The sequence below is a fragment of the Chenopodium album genome, chromosome 7, assembly GCF_948465745.1.
Source record: "Chenopodium album chromosome 7, dcCheAlbu1.1, whole genome shotgun sequence".
Lineage (NCBI taxonomy): Eukaryota > Viridiplantae > Streptophyta > Magnoliopsida > Caryophyllales > Amaranthaceae > Chenopodium > Chenopodium album.
Window position 1 is genome coordinate 38,914,944 of NC_137840.1, and position 14,153 is coordinate 38,929,096.

Here is a 14,153-nt window from a genome sequence, read left to right on the forward strand (position 1 = left end):
TAGTCCTTTTTCTTGTCAATATTTCTTTCATAAATTTTGCATATGCAGGAATCTGTGTGATTAATTCAATGAAGGGAAATGTTACCTTTAGATCTTTTACCATCTCCAGAAACTTACCAAACTGCTTGTCCAAGTTTTTCTTCAAGTGACGATTGGGGAATGGAAGTTTGATAACTGGCTTTGGAGCATTATTGCTCTTATCTGGAGTGGCCACCTTCTCTGGAGTCGTACTCCGCAATGTAGAATTAGATATATTAGTACTATGCTTTAGCCCTGCAGGGCTATTAGCTACATTGTCAAGTTTAACGGAATCAAGATTAGCATTATTTAATAAAACAGGTTCATCATCTCTGGGCATTAGGGGCACTTCATAGTTTGAACCACTCCTTAGAGTAATTGCATAGGCTTGATCTGTTGGCCTGGTCGGTTGTGCTGGCAGAGCTCCCTGTTGGCGGGCTTGTAGAGTAGTGGAAAGTTGCACAATTTGATTATCCACAATTTTATTGTGTGCTAGAATTGAATCAATTTGTGCATCTCTACTCTCCATGTGCTTCTGCATATTAACCAGCATCACTCTAATTTCTGCCAAAGCAGGGTCGGAAGATGAGGAGGGTTGTTGTGGTTGGTTCTTATGACCAGCATTGGGATGGTAATATTTATGTTGTTGTTGTTGTGGCGTCTGTGGTTCTTGTGGTGGTGGATTTTGAACATTAGTACTCCGGTAGGAAAGGTACGGATGATTCTAGGTGTTGGAGTATGGGTTATTCTGCCTATAAGCTTGAAAGGAATTAACTTGCTCCACGGAACTCCTGTAATCTTGTTCCCAATGACCTAAAATTCCACAATTTTCACAGAAAGCCTCATTAGCATTATTATTAATTGCAGAAACATTAGCTACATTAGTAGTGCTAAGATTATCTAGTTTCTGGCAGATAGAGGTTAATTGAGCTTGCAAATAGGATACAGAGTCAACATTATGCTTCCCCTTGTTAGACAAGCCTCTAGGATTCCCACATTGGGAATTGTGTATCGCCATATCTTCAATAACCTGACCTGCATCATCAACATTAAGATTCATAAACCTCCCACTAGTTGCAAAATCTAAGATTATTCTAGATGAATTTCCAATGCCATTGTAAAAGGCTTGGATTAACTACCATTGTGCCAGATTATGGTGGGGGCATTCTCTTTGTAGGTACTTGAACCTCTCCCAAGCCTCATATAAATTTTCGTCGGCTTCTTCGGCAAAGTTCTGAATTGCACTCTGTAGTAAGGCTGTTCTCTCTACAGGATAGTATTTGTTATAAAAACTCAAAACAAGAGTTTCCCAGTCAGTTATACCGAGTGCAGTTCTATTTAAACCATTAAACCATAATTTGGCTTTTCCAGTTAAAGAGAAAGGAAAGAGAATCTCCCTGATTTGGTCTTGTGTGACCCCAGCTTGCCTGATGGTATTACAGTACTGACAATAGTCTGCAATATGAAGATTTGGGTCTTCACCCTTAGCTCCACTAAATTGCTTCCTTTCTATCATCGTTATAAATTGGGGTTTAATTTCAAATTGTACCCCATCAAGAGCTGGAGTGGGAGTAAGGTGTGGAAAATCTATAAGCTTTGGTTGTAAGTAATCACTAAGCTTCTTTGGAGCCGTCATTTCTGATTCTGGATCTGATGATACCTCTGAATCGCTAGAATCAGCTGGAGGATCTCGGCGATTATTATTATCACCAGAATCCGCCAGAATTTGCTTTTAGAAATTCTTCTGTCTATGGAAGGATCGTTCGATCTCAGGATCGAATGGGATGTCACCTGATCTTGAACACCTGGGCATAAACAAAAAAAAAACTAAAAGCAAATATGAGACCTGCCTCAAAGAACTAACGTTCTCTGAGACGAAAGGGAAATAACCTAGACTACAAAAATAATCAGAAATAAAAATAAAACCGTTTCCCCGGCAACGGCGCCAAATTTTGACAGGGTAAAGTCGTAACCCCTAATCAAAAGTAATTCTTAAATCCTCTAACTAATGTAGATAGGGAACTAGGGTCGAATCCACAGAGAAACGAGTCTTTCTATTCCTAATTAATTAATATAATCTAGATTATAAAGTAACCACAATATAATGATCGAAGGAAACTAAACTACGAAGATTAAGAATAAGGAGAAAACAATATATAAAAGGATCTAAGGCATAGGTTCGCCAATAAATAATATTCCAGGGTAAAACATCATAATCAATCATCAATACATACATTAATCAGATCATAAAGGGCTTTCGCTACGTATTACAATCACACAATTAATTTACTGGTATTAAATCTCATCTCTCGAATCTCGACTTAACCATTTATAAATTAACCTGCCTATTGAAACTAGACCTAAACATCAATTCTCATCTGTCGAATATCGAATCAATATTGTTAAACTCATGCATAAAACATCTGCGCAAATCTAGTCACAGAGCATCAAATCAATCAATAGGAAATTAATCTAGCATTGATAATCTACAACAATAAATTACCCTTTCATATTATTTATGGATCCCCACAAACCCTAGAAATAAAACTACTCACACATAATAAAAACTAAACTAATCAAAGCAATAAAACAAGACATGATCAAAGGAATAAAATAAATAACTAAGATTGAGAGAAGAAAAATTGTTACCAAAGAAATCTGAAATTAAGAATAGAGTTAAGAACTAAGTATATGAGAGAGAGACTAATCTAAAAGCTAAGTAGAAATCTAAAAAAGAAGGTAAATAAAATTACGTACAAAAAATCGTACAAACACGCGCCCGATCGGGCAAAGGGTCGCCCGATCAGGCCCGCCTTTTTCTCTGCGTACTTTTCTAAACAGCCGCACTTGATTGAGCTAGCAGCTCACCCAATCGGGCGCGCCTTTGGCCACGCACCAGCACACTCTCGCGCGCCACGCCCGATCGAGCTAAACTTGCCCGATCGGGGCCTTGCTTCACCTCGAGGCTTGGAACTTCGATTGGGCTTATCTCTTCGGCCCAATCCGGATATCCACTTAGGGTCTTGATCATTCGGTCCAAATACCTTGGTATCCCGATTACCGAGCCCTTAATCACCGGCTTAATGACTCTAACCGACCTTGGGCTTCAAAGATGGTAGTGTCCTCCTAACGCTCGTAGTTGCTTCGTGAAAAACCCGAAAAATGATCCAAGTATGCAATTTCCTACAAAACTCAAGAAAAACTACAAAAACACTAGAAAACACAAATTAGTAATAAAAGTGGCCCTAAAGAGCCAAAAACACTACTAATTATGACCAAGGGACGGGGGTAAAATACTATATAAAATAGACATATCTGTTCGTTGACCAAGTATTGTGAAATAAAATAATTCACTTAATTGTTTGACTCATTGTTCAAGATAGGAAAGGATGGAAAAAATAGACATTTGAAAACAGGTGAGAAAACTCCACTCTTTTTTGTTATTATGACGAAAAAAGGGTGCATGAACCTAGTATACGATCATAAACGACCTGGTGCATGACTCGAGTCGGAACATAAAGAAAGTGTGTGGACTAGACTTGACTCGTGAGTGACTAAGTGATGTTATAAGACTCGTGGTATGATCGTATGGCTAGACATGTGAACAATAACCAAAATGACTGACGCGAGGACCAAATTAACACGGAAGACTAAAAAAAGATGAATGGACTTATTTCAAGGGAACCGTGACACGAAAAACTGTATCGTGTCACGGTACAAGCTGCCGTGACGCGGTGGTTGTTTTTTTTACTTTTTTTTTGTGCTGGGTTTCCACCGTGCCATGGTGGAAACTGCCGTGACACGGTGAACTTTCCCGTGGCACGGTGGATGCTGACGTGTCTTAGGAAAGTTCACCATGGCACGATTTTATTATTTTTTTTTGCTGGAAATCCACCGTGCCACGGTGGAAATTGTCGTGACACGGTGAACTTTCCCGTGACACGGTGGATGCTGACGTAGAACGAGAAATTTTTTTTATTTTTTGCGCTAATTACTAAGTGAGTACGGTCCATTGGCAATTGTAAGTCATAAAATAATCCACCATAGACAAAGAAAGATCGTTAAGGTTAGGATCAAAACGACCAAACATAAAACACGTAGGCACAATGATGCAAAGAATAGTTCGCAACCTATGGTCAAAATCTATGTTCGACAATGGTCAGGTTTATTTGGTGTCAATAGGGTATCATGGTTAAGTGTTTGGACGTGTTAGCAAGGCAGCCTCCCTTGAGGGTGTATGCCAATGGGCGGCTCCGCGAGTTCATGATGAAATCGAACTCAACTCCATGGTTTGGGTGGATTTAATAACTCGGATGAACCCTTATTGCCATGAGCGTTTTTGGGTTGATAGAGCTTAAATCCCCCGGGACTAAGACGTATGTAGAACACACACATTTTTTCAGAAAAATCGAAGGAAGTTGACTGTGAGAAGAGAAAACAAGCCACCGGACTGATTTTAGGACTGCCGTGACACGGCAGAGAGCACCGTGCCACGGTGCTGCACACCATCTGACGGTGTACTACACCGTGACACGGCAGATTCTACCGTGGCACGGCAGTTAGAAAATCTGACTGGTGTCCTGTTTTCCTTCGTATGCAATCAAGTTATTCAATTTTTCCTACAAGACAGACCTAAATGCGACGTTAAAACGTCTATGCTTATGCAACATTGCCAAATTAATCACAGGAATATCTTTCAAGAATCTTTAAAGTGTCATCCACTCATCTTAATTAAATATCGATCACTCAAATCGATAAATAATCAAGAATCCTCCCCAGTGGAGTCGTCAAATTGTAGGCGTCGTTCGTTCGAAGTGCGCCTACATTAAAGCATGTGTGAATATGCTTGGCACTCATAGGAAGTGGGAATTGACATAATACGATTAGGGTTAAATAAAGTAGGGAGCCGCCAACAAGTTTTTTAAGGAACTTGTAAACCGTTCACGGATCATAAAAAGGCAACCACGAATAAGGGACAACGATAGGCAACAACAATTGACCCGTGAAGGTTACACCCCATTCATAATCCATGAGATTACTAACTCCATATGGTTCGGAACCACGAAAGGAGGATCGGGGATGATGGTACGAAGTGAGTCATGGAGTCACATTCGCCCGTATTGGCCTCTACTCGATTCTTATAGTGAAAAGTGATCCATGCGGTCTCAAAGGCATACAAACAAAATACTCAATTCGCTCCAAACTATTGTTAAGCTAAATTGGTTTAATATTAATGCAACACATAATTCTAAAATAATTGTAATCTCTTGATTAAACAACAAGATTAAAAGGAACCTAAACCGGTTGTCCAAATTATCTTATTAGGCGTGATTTTCAATTACATATTCCCTTTAACATGAAATATGATGACCAATAAAAATAAATAGAATAAACATTAATATTGGAAACACTTTAACAATAATAGCGTTAGTCAAATCAAATATAAAATAACCCTAATCATGATACTAGCAATATTAAAATAAAATAAGAGTAATTAAATTAATTAATTACTCACATTCCGCGTGTTTGACAGGGAAATAAACGCGTCGTCCATTGTCTATCCCTAGATCAAATACAATTTATACAACCTAAACAAACCTAATACGAGTATAAGGCAAGCATAGGGGTCGAACCACAGAGAACGGTAAACACCACCAAATGTTATCAACAATTAAGCTAGTTCGGAATAGGGGATAAATAAACTAAAGTCTAAAAATGCTAAAACAAGAAATAAAACATTAAGGGAAATGGTTTAGGTATAGCATTCACTTGAACATAAACAAAGGCATAGAAATTGAATTAATTATGAACTAAACATGCTCGAATATCGAAATTAAGAATCCAATCTAGCCGCCTTCCGGGGTCAATTGGCTTCTCCTAACATAGCCTCTATGTTTCCACATTAGAACCATATACTAGGAGGTACTATTAAATAACAATCGATAGTAATGAACCTTAACTAAGTCAACTTCCGTTTCTTGTTAGCAAAGATTCACCTTTAATCAACCAACAATGTGCACTTGCAAGAAGATTAAAGAATATCAAGCATATAAAGACTTTAATCACAAATAAATCAATTCTAAACCCTAGAACATGCTCAAGGTCCAACTACACCACAACCATCCCCTTAATGGGGAAATTACTCACTAATCATGATAATAACAAGATTAATCAACAAATAATCAAGAATCAACATGATCAACAAGCAATACCAACAACTAAAATAATAATCAAAATAAACAAATAAAAATAGAGGAGAGAGAGTAAGAAATTGCTCATTAATTGAAGATGAAGGTCTACAAAGGATTGAACAAGCTCCTTCTTCAAAATCCAAGTTCATTAATGAAGAAAACCTCACTTTCTCTCTCTACCAAAGAAGATTAATCCTAACCTAACTTAAAACTAATTAGAGAGAAGCTCCCCCCCAAACTAATTATGTTCAAGTGAATGCTATACCTAAACCATTTCCCTTAATGTTTTATTTCTTGTTTTAGCATTTTTAGACTTTAGTTTATTTATCCCCTATTCCGGACTAGCTTAATTGTTGATAACATTTGGTGGTGTTTACCGTTCTCTGTGGTTCGACCCCTATGCTTGCCTTATACTCGTATTAGGTTTGTTTAGGTTTTATAAATTGTATTTGATCTAGGGATAGACAATGGACGACGCGTTTATTCCCCTGTCAAATTGGCGCCGTTGCCGGGGAACGGCTTCCATTACCGTCATGTTATCTTATTGAGACTAGTCCATTGTTTATATTTTCTTTTGATTTGTTTTTGTCCTCTTTGTTTTGTTTGAGAAAAAATGGCTTATATTTCTATTCCTAAATTTGATAATGAACCGTTTTGGGTGTATTTCAATAGACTTGAGGATTTCCTAGATAGTGTTAAAGGTTTAACCAAGGGTGATTATTGTGAAATCATCAATTTGGGATTAAATGAGAATTTTAGAGGAGTAGTTGATAATATGTTAAATGGTAAATTTCAAGACATGTCTTCGGATGAAGCTTGGGATTTCTATTCATGGTTAGCTAGGGATAATTATGATTGGGAGAGGGCCAATCATGAGACTTATGTTCGGGATTCTCAGGATTTAATGTTGATGCTAATTGTCATGATTTGTCTAATATGAATTCCCATGATGTGCTTGATGCTCCCCATAGTGACCATGTAATGCATGATTTCAACTCCCCTCCCTCTATAGCTCAATGTAATGAGGTACATTCTAATGATGATGAAGTGCATGTTCTTTCTCATTTTGCATCCGATTTTTGCATGAATTCTAAAGGTGTGCCCCATAGTCCCCTAGATGATTCCAATGAGCAAGCTTTTGACTCGTCTATCCATGATGATTTGGACTCATTTGAGATTATGGCCCAAATATTTCTTGAGTTTCAAACGGTAGCCCATAACCTTATGAGTGAGTTCATTGATAAGGCTTCTTTAGAAAGAGATGAGTTTGAGAGAAATTTGACCCCATTCACTCTTGATGTTGAGATAGTAGAAGGAAAGGTTGTTTATTGTGGTGAAAAGGAGGATAAGGTTGATCACCTTGGAGTTTTTGAGCTTGAGGGAGATGTAGAACATGAGGGTTCTTCATTTGAGGATTCCATGATTGATTTTCATTCCCTCATTAGTGATGTGAGATCTTGTGATGAGGGATTAGCTACCCCTTTTTGCCTTTCTCATACACCTTTTTCCCAAAGGTTTAACCATATCTCCTACTATCCTATGTTCCTCCCTTCTTTTCTCAAAGAACCTCTTAGGGATCCTCTTCCTTTTCAAGCTTCCAAAGCCCCTAACCCTTTCATTGTTGATGAGGAAAAGAGTTATAATGCCAACCAAAAAGATTTTTGTGAGGATTTTTCTTTTTCTTCTTCTACTTTTTCTTCTTATTTTCTTGATTTTTCTTTTGATTCTTTTACTTTTTCTTTTCTCCCTTCTCTCAAGCATAAAGTCTCCTTGTACTTTATGTTTGCTTGTCATATGAGCATCGCGTATGCTCTATTTCTTGATATGTTTGCCGGTGCATATGACAAGTTATTGCGTTCTTTGTCGGGTTATTTACTAGATTGGTCATGCTTGGACGTTAAGCAAGCCTTTGCGGGAAGTAACCCGTGTTTTATTGCTTTCTTTTTCTTTCTTTTGTGTTTCTCATTTTTGTTTACTCTCTTGTCTATGTGTATAGGTACTCGATGCATATACTCATGTGCAAAGATTTTGGATTGAGCTCCTTGAGACGAAGCACACCAATGATTTCTTGCATTTGGAAAAGCAACAAAGACAAGGAATTAGATGAAATTGTGGACAATGTGCTCAATTGCGGGTTTCAACACCCACCTCACATTTGGTTTACTCTTTCCTTCTTCCCTCATCTTGGATTTGCTTTCTTAATTGCATTTGGATTGTATGATTATGAATTGTTGTGTGAATGAGTTTTCTTCCTTCCCCTCCCACCCACCCTTTGTGCCTTTATTTTGAGCATTGAGGACAATGCTCCATTCTAGCTTGGGGGAGTAGCTATTCGCTAGCTTGGGGGGGTTATCTATATCTCTTGGTGGTTTCTTAATCCATAGTCTCATGATTGCTTGGTTTATTTCTCTCATACTTGCCAAAGTCTATTATTGAGATTGGTTTTCTATGTTTGGATGGCCATGAGCGCCTTATTGAGTTGACTTTTGGTATATGTAGTTTTGATTGATCATGCTTTCATATTGCACTATTGCATATGCATTCTTGAGTATTGTTGGTTTTGTGAATATTTGTGTGTATAGTGTCTTTCCGTGGCATTCAAGGCAAGTTTCAAAATGTTTTGTTTTAAACTTGGACATAATTGGGCTTTAGCACCTAGAATACCCTCTTTGCTAGTTGTTAGAGGTTTTCATGCACTTGAATGTCGAGGTTGGTTCACACATATAACATTGCCAAGGTAGTAGAATTTAAGGGCTATGAGACCTTAGCTCACTTGGTTTGTGGTAAGATGGTTGTCGCTCTCTAGCTAGTTGAAGCTTTAAAGGTGATTTTTGCTACTCCACTACCGTCATTTTTGTGAGGATGTGTCTATTTTGTTCTAGCCTTCTACATTTCTTGCATGTGTGGCGTTTGGATCCTTGGCATTGCTAGCTTATATCGAGAATTTGGCTTAATCTACCCAAGATCGAGACCGAACCAACCTAGGGGAAGACGAAGGCAATTAGGATTTTTGTTTTGTTTTATTATTTTCTTTTCTTTTATATTTCTTTTGCATTTGCTCATTTAGTAACCCAATTTGAGCCATTTTCCCTTCTTTGGCATAACCACATTACAAACCAATGGACCTTTGCTTTATTTTCACCTTTATTAGTTCTTGTGAAGCATTCTTGGGACTTGATTTGTATTTTTGGTTAATGAAAGTGAGAAAAAGAATGAAAAAGAAGTGAAAAAACTCAAATTTTGGTACTTGAGATTATTTTTGTTATGTTGAATGGTTTGAGTAAATGAAAAGAAAATAAAGGAAATGAAAGAAAAAGTCGCTCAAAGTTAAAAGAGGCGAGAGCAAAGAATAAAAAGAAATGAAAAAAAAAGGAAGAAAATATCGAGAAAATACAAAAATATTTGTTGTTTGGTTGAAAAAGAATAAGCTTGGGGGAAGAGTTGCTAGAATTTTTGATTTGAAAGTTGGTAGTTTATTGAGTTTGAATTGAGGAATGATCAACCTTGCTTCACTTCTAAGTTTACCACCAATTTTCCAAATTTATTTCCACACCCTTTACCCTAGCCTAAACGTTTCAACCCTTTTAAGACCTTTTGACCTTAGTGAGGTTTAGTTACTACCGATGGAGGGTAATCAAGCCAAGCCTATTGAGCGAGCTATCAATGCCAAGATGTCGGGTAGCCTAAATGTTTTTCATTGATTATTTCTTCCGATTCCTTCGAGGAATCTCGAGATATCACCTTAAAAGTGGATGCAAAACTAGTGAGGATGCGGGAGTTTGGTTGGAGATAAGGAGGAGTGTAAGTCCCTCAAAGTTCTCTACCCTTTGCATGCTTTATGTGTGTACCAACCTTAACTATTCTTTTGCTTGGCTACCTTTAATGTCTAGAAAGGTTTGTATTCTTGTGCATTTAGCCCATTGTTTGTGTTTGGTTTGAAATATCAAAACTCGAGTTTTCTTGATTTCACCTTTGCCTTGAATGTTATGTTTTGTCAAGAGTTGTGGGGTAAGCTCTTAGGAAACCCTCACGAGAGCTTACTCGTCCTCTTTGGCGACATAGGGGTTTAAAGGGCTTGATGCATACGCTAAATGCATCCGTGATTCCTACGACAGTGAGTTAATGTACATTCTCTCTCTTTGTTTCTATTTTGTTTCTTTTGCTTTAAAAAATTCCATCTTGTTCTCTTTTGCCTTAGCTTTGCTCGAGGACGAGCAAAGGTTTAGCTTGGGGGAATTTGATGAGTGACATTTATGTCACTCTTAGGGAGTAGTTTTAGAGTCATTTTCGTGTTTATTTTATCTTATTTTCCTTTCTTTCTCTTTAATAAAGTTTCTAGTTTATTTTGGTAATTTTGTCGTGTTTTAATTCTTTTCGTAGTTTTTAGTTTATTTTCGTATTTTATTTGCTTTTGATTTGTTATATTTCGTTCTTTATTTTGATGAGTGGCATTTATGCCACTCTTTTATCCTTTTTCTCTAAGGATTCTCCCCTCGTTTGCACTTGTTTGGCCCTCTTTCTAAGCATTTTTACTTAGCTTTGCTTTCTCTTTTCTTTCTCCTTTATCCTCCCTTTTCTTAGTCTTCCCGCTTTGTTCTTATTGTGCTTTCCATGCTTATGCTTTGTAGGAACCATCGAGATTTTCAAGAGGAGGAAGCTAAGCTCAAAGGAAGCTAGAGGAAGCATGATTCAGAAGAGGTTCGGCCGAACCTCCTGATGGTGTGGCCGAACCAAAGTGTGGCCGAACCTGCTCAGTGGTTCGGCCGAACTTCGAGGCAGGGGCAAGATGAAAATTGGCAGTTTTGCAGGAGTGGCCGAACCACAGGAGTTCGACCAGACCAGGATCAGGGAGGTTCGACCGAACCTACCCATGGTTCGGCCGAACCTACCCATGTTCCGGCCGAACCTACCCTGTAGTCCGGCCGAACCTTCCCATTTGTTCGGTCGGACCTCTCCTTTTCTCAGCTGACTCTGTACGGACTATATAAGTCCCTTTTTTTAGAACGTTTTGGGGGAATGGAAGAACTATCTATTCAACTCTCTAATTAGTTTGGGGGGGAGCTTCTCTCTAATTAGTTTTAAGTTAGGTTAGGATTAATCTTCTTTGGTAGAGAGAGAAAGTGAGGTTTTCTTCATTAATGAACTTGGATTTTGAAGAAGGAGCTTGTTCAATCCTTTGTAGATCTTCATCTTCAATTAATGAGCAATTTCTTACTCTCTCTCCTCTATTTTTATTTGTTTATTTTGATTATTATTTTAGTTGTTAGTATTGCTTGTTGATCATGTTGATTCTTGATTATTTGTTGATTAATCTTGTTATTATCATGATTAGTGAGTAATTTCCCCATTAAGGGGATGGTTGTGGTGTAGTTGGACCTTGAGCATGTTCTAGGGTTTAGAATTGATTTATTTGTGATTAAAGTCTTTATATGCTTGATATTCTTTAATCTTCTTGCAAGTGCACATTGTTGGTTGATTAAAGGTGAATCTTTGCTAACAAGAAACGGAAGTTGACTTAGTTAAGGTTCATTACTATCGATTGTTATTTAATAGTACCTCCTAGTATATGGTTCTAATGTGGAAACATAGAGGCTATGTTAGGAGAAGCCAATTGACCCCGGAAGGCGGCTAGATTGGATTCTTAATTTCGATATTCGAGCATGTTTAGTTCATAATTAATTCAATTTCTATGCCTTTGTTTATGTTCAAGTGAATGCTATACCTAAACCATTTCCCTTAATGTTTTATTTCTTGTTTTAGCATTTTTAGACTTTAGTTTATTTATCCCCTATTCCGGGCTAGCTTAATTGTTGATAACATTTGGTGGTGTTTACCGTTCTCTGTGGTTCGACCCCTATGCTTGCCTTATACTCGTATTAGGTTTGTTTAGGTTGTATAAATTGTATTTGATCTAGGGATAGACAATGGACGACGCGTTTATTCCCCTGTCAGTGTTCCTTTAAATTGCTACATCATAAATAAATTGTTAGTAACTTCAATAAAAAAATATAAATCAAATGAAAATTAAATTAAATAAATGTAGATTTGATTTGGTCCAAACCCTCAGTTATTTGTACCTTTCACGCATTGGTTTAAGGACGGAACCTCGGGTTAAGTATGGACTCCTTGGAGTGCTTAAGGGAAGAATGATGTAATTAGAAATATAGGTTTAAGGCTTCATTATAATTTGAGAGAGAGAGAGAAGAGAATGATTTTTGGTGTAAAAGAGAGAAAGAGAGAAGGATTTGATTATTGGTGCCCCGAACTGCAGAAAGGGGGGTCTTATTTATAGGGAAAATGAGCAAAGAGGACACGCGGAACCCTAAAAAGATAAAAACCCTAAAAAATAATACCGTGTCACGACAAAGAGCACCGTGACACGGTGACTGGCACCGTCAGACGGGGGAAGATCCCGTGACACAGGGAAAACTGAGTGACGCGGGAAATAATTAGGTTACGGGAAGTGAAAACACGTTTAGGGATTACGCGGAGAAAACACGGAGCAATCCCGTGTCACGGGATGTGCACCGTGACACGGGAAGAAATGTCATGACACGGCATTGTCCACCGTTGCACAATGCAGTATGCCATGTCACGGTGTAAAAAATACGCGGAAATTACACGGAATATCCCCGTGTCACGGAATGGGCACCGTGACACGGGAAATTGCACCGTGACACGGTGCAAAATCCCGTGACACGCTATAAAATCCCATGACACGGTGGATTAAATGTGCATAATTACACAAAAGGGCACCGTGTCACGGGAATAAGCCCCGTGACACGTCAGCATTTGCCGCGTCGCGGCGTTTTAGCTGCTGCGCGGTAATTTCAGTTTTTTACCTGTTTTAAAATAGTCATAACTTTTGATCTGTAACTTGGAATAAGGCATATAATACATCATTGGAAAGCTTATCAAGTATACTTTCCATAACAATTCAAACTAGGTTAAAATAATTTGTAGATTTTAAGATATGTCCGTTTTAGTGGAAGGGTGTCGGTTTTAGGCCGAGTTTAGTATTTTGCTCATATATTTTTTCGTTATAGCTCAGAATTGGGCTTATGATATATGGTTGGAAATCTGATTTAAAGGCATATCCAAAAAAATAATAATTAGATCAAAATTATATAGCCATAAAATCAATTTCTCTCGGTTTTGCGACGTGGACACGGAAAGTGAAAAATAGGTTATGGTTTAGGGAAATGAGCTAGAAATTGGATTGGTTCATGAAATATATTGGATAGAACATGGATTTAAGCACTCCAAAGATTAAATACTCAACCCGACCAACAATGGCGGTGAAAGGTGTTCATCAACGGGTTTGGTTTTGGGGAGATATTTTTAGGTGTCTATATATCCAAGAGGGTGTAAACCACTAGATGCACCATCTGAGTTGATTTTGATGGAATCAAACACAACCAAAAGAGTGATATGGATTTCAATGGGTTTGTATATGGTATCCTTAAAAATGAACCATATGGAGTTCAATTCCTAGACGATGACGACATTAGGGCGTTGATAAGGAACCCTGAGGCACCTTGGCTGGACTGTTATGATCCTTTTCAAATGATGACAGAGGATGGTACAATGCGACCAGCTCACCTTCCCAACTACTACGATATGTACGGTATTATTGATCCTTCCTTTAGGTTAAATGATAAGCTTGCTTCTTTCGATTACTCTGAAATGAACACTATGTCGATGGTTGTTCCAACCTTCTTACTCAATATAGTTGATCCGCTACCTGTTGTGGACCTCAATTGTCCAATTTATCGTTTGTCCAAAACAACCCCAACCAAAGCCAAAGTAGGTTGTGGAACTGATGCCCTTGTTGTTTACCATGTTCATGGCCTTTTCACTACAATTGATTTTGCGGTTCTAACTAGCCACCTAATTCCTGAAGCACATGCATATCGCTTTTATAGCCTAAGAATTACTCCCACC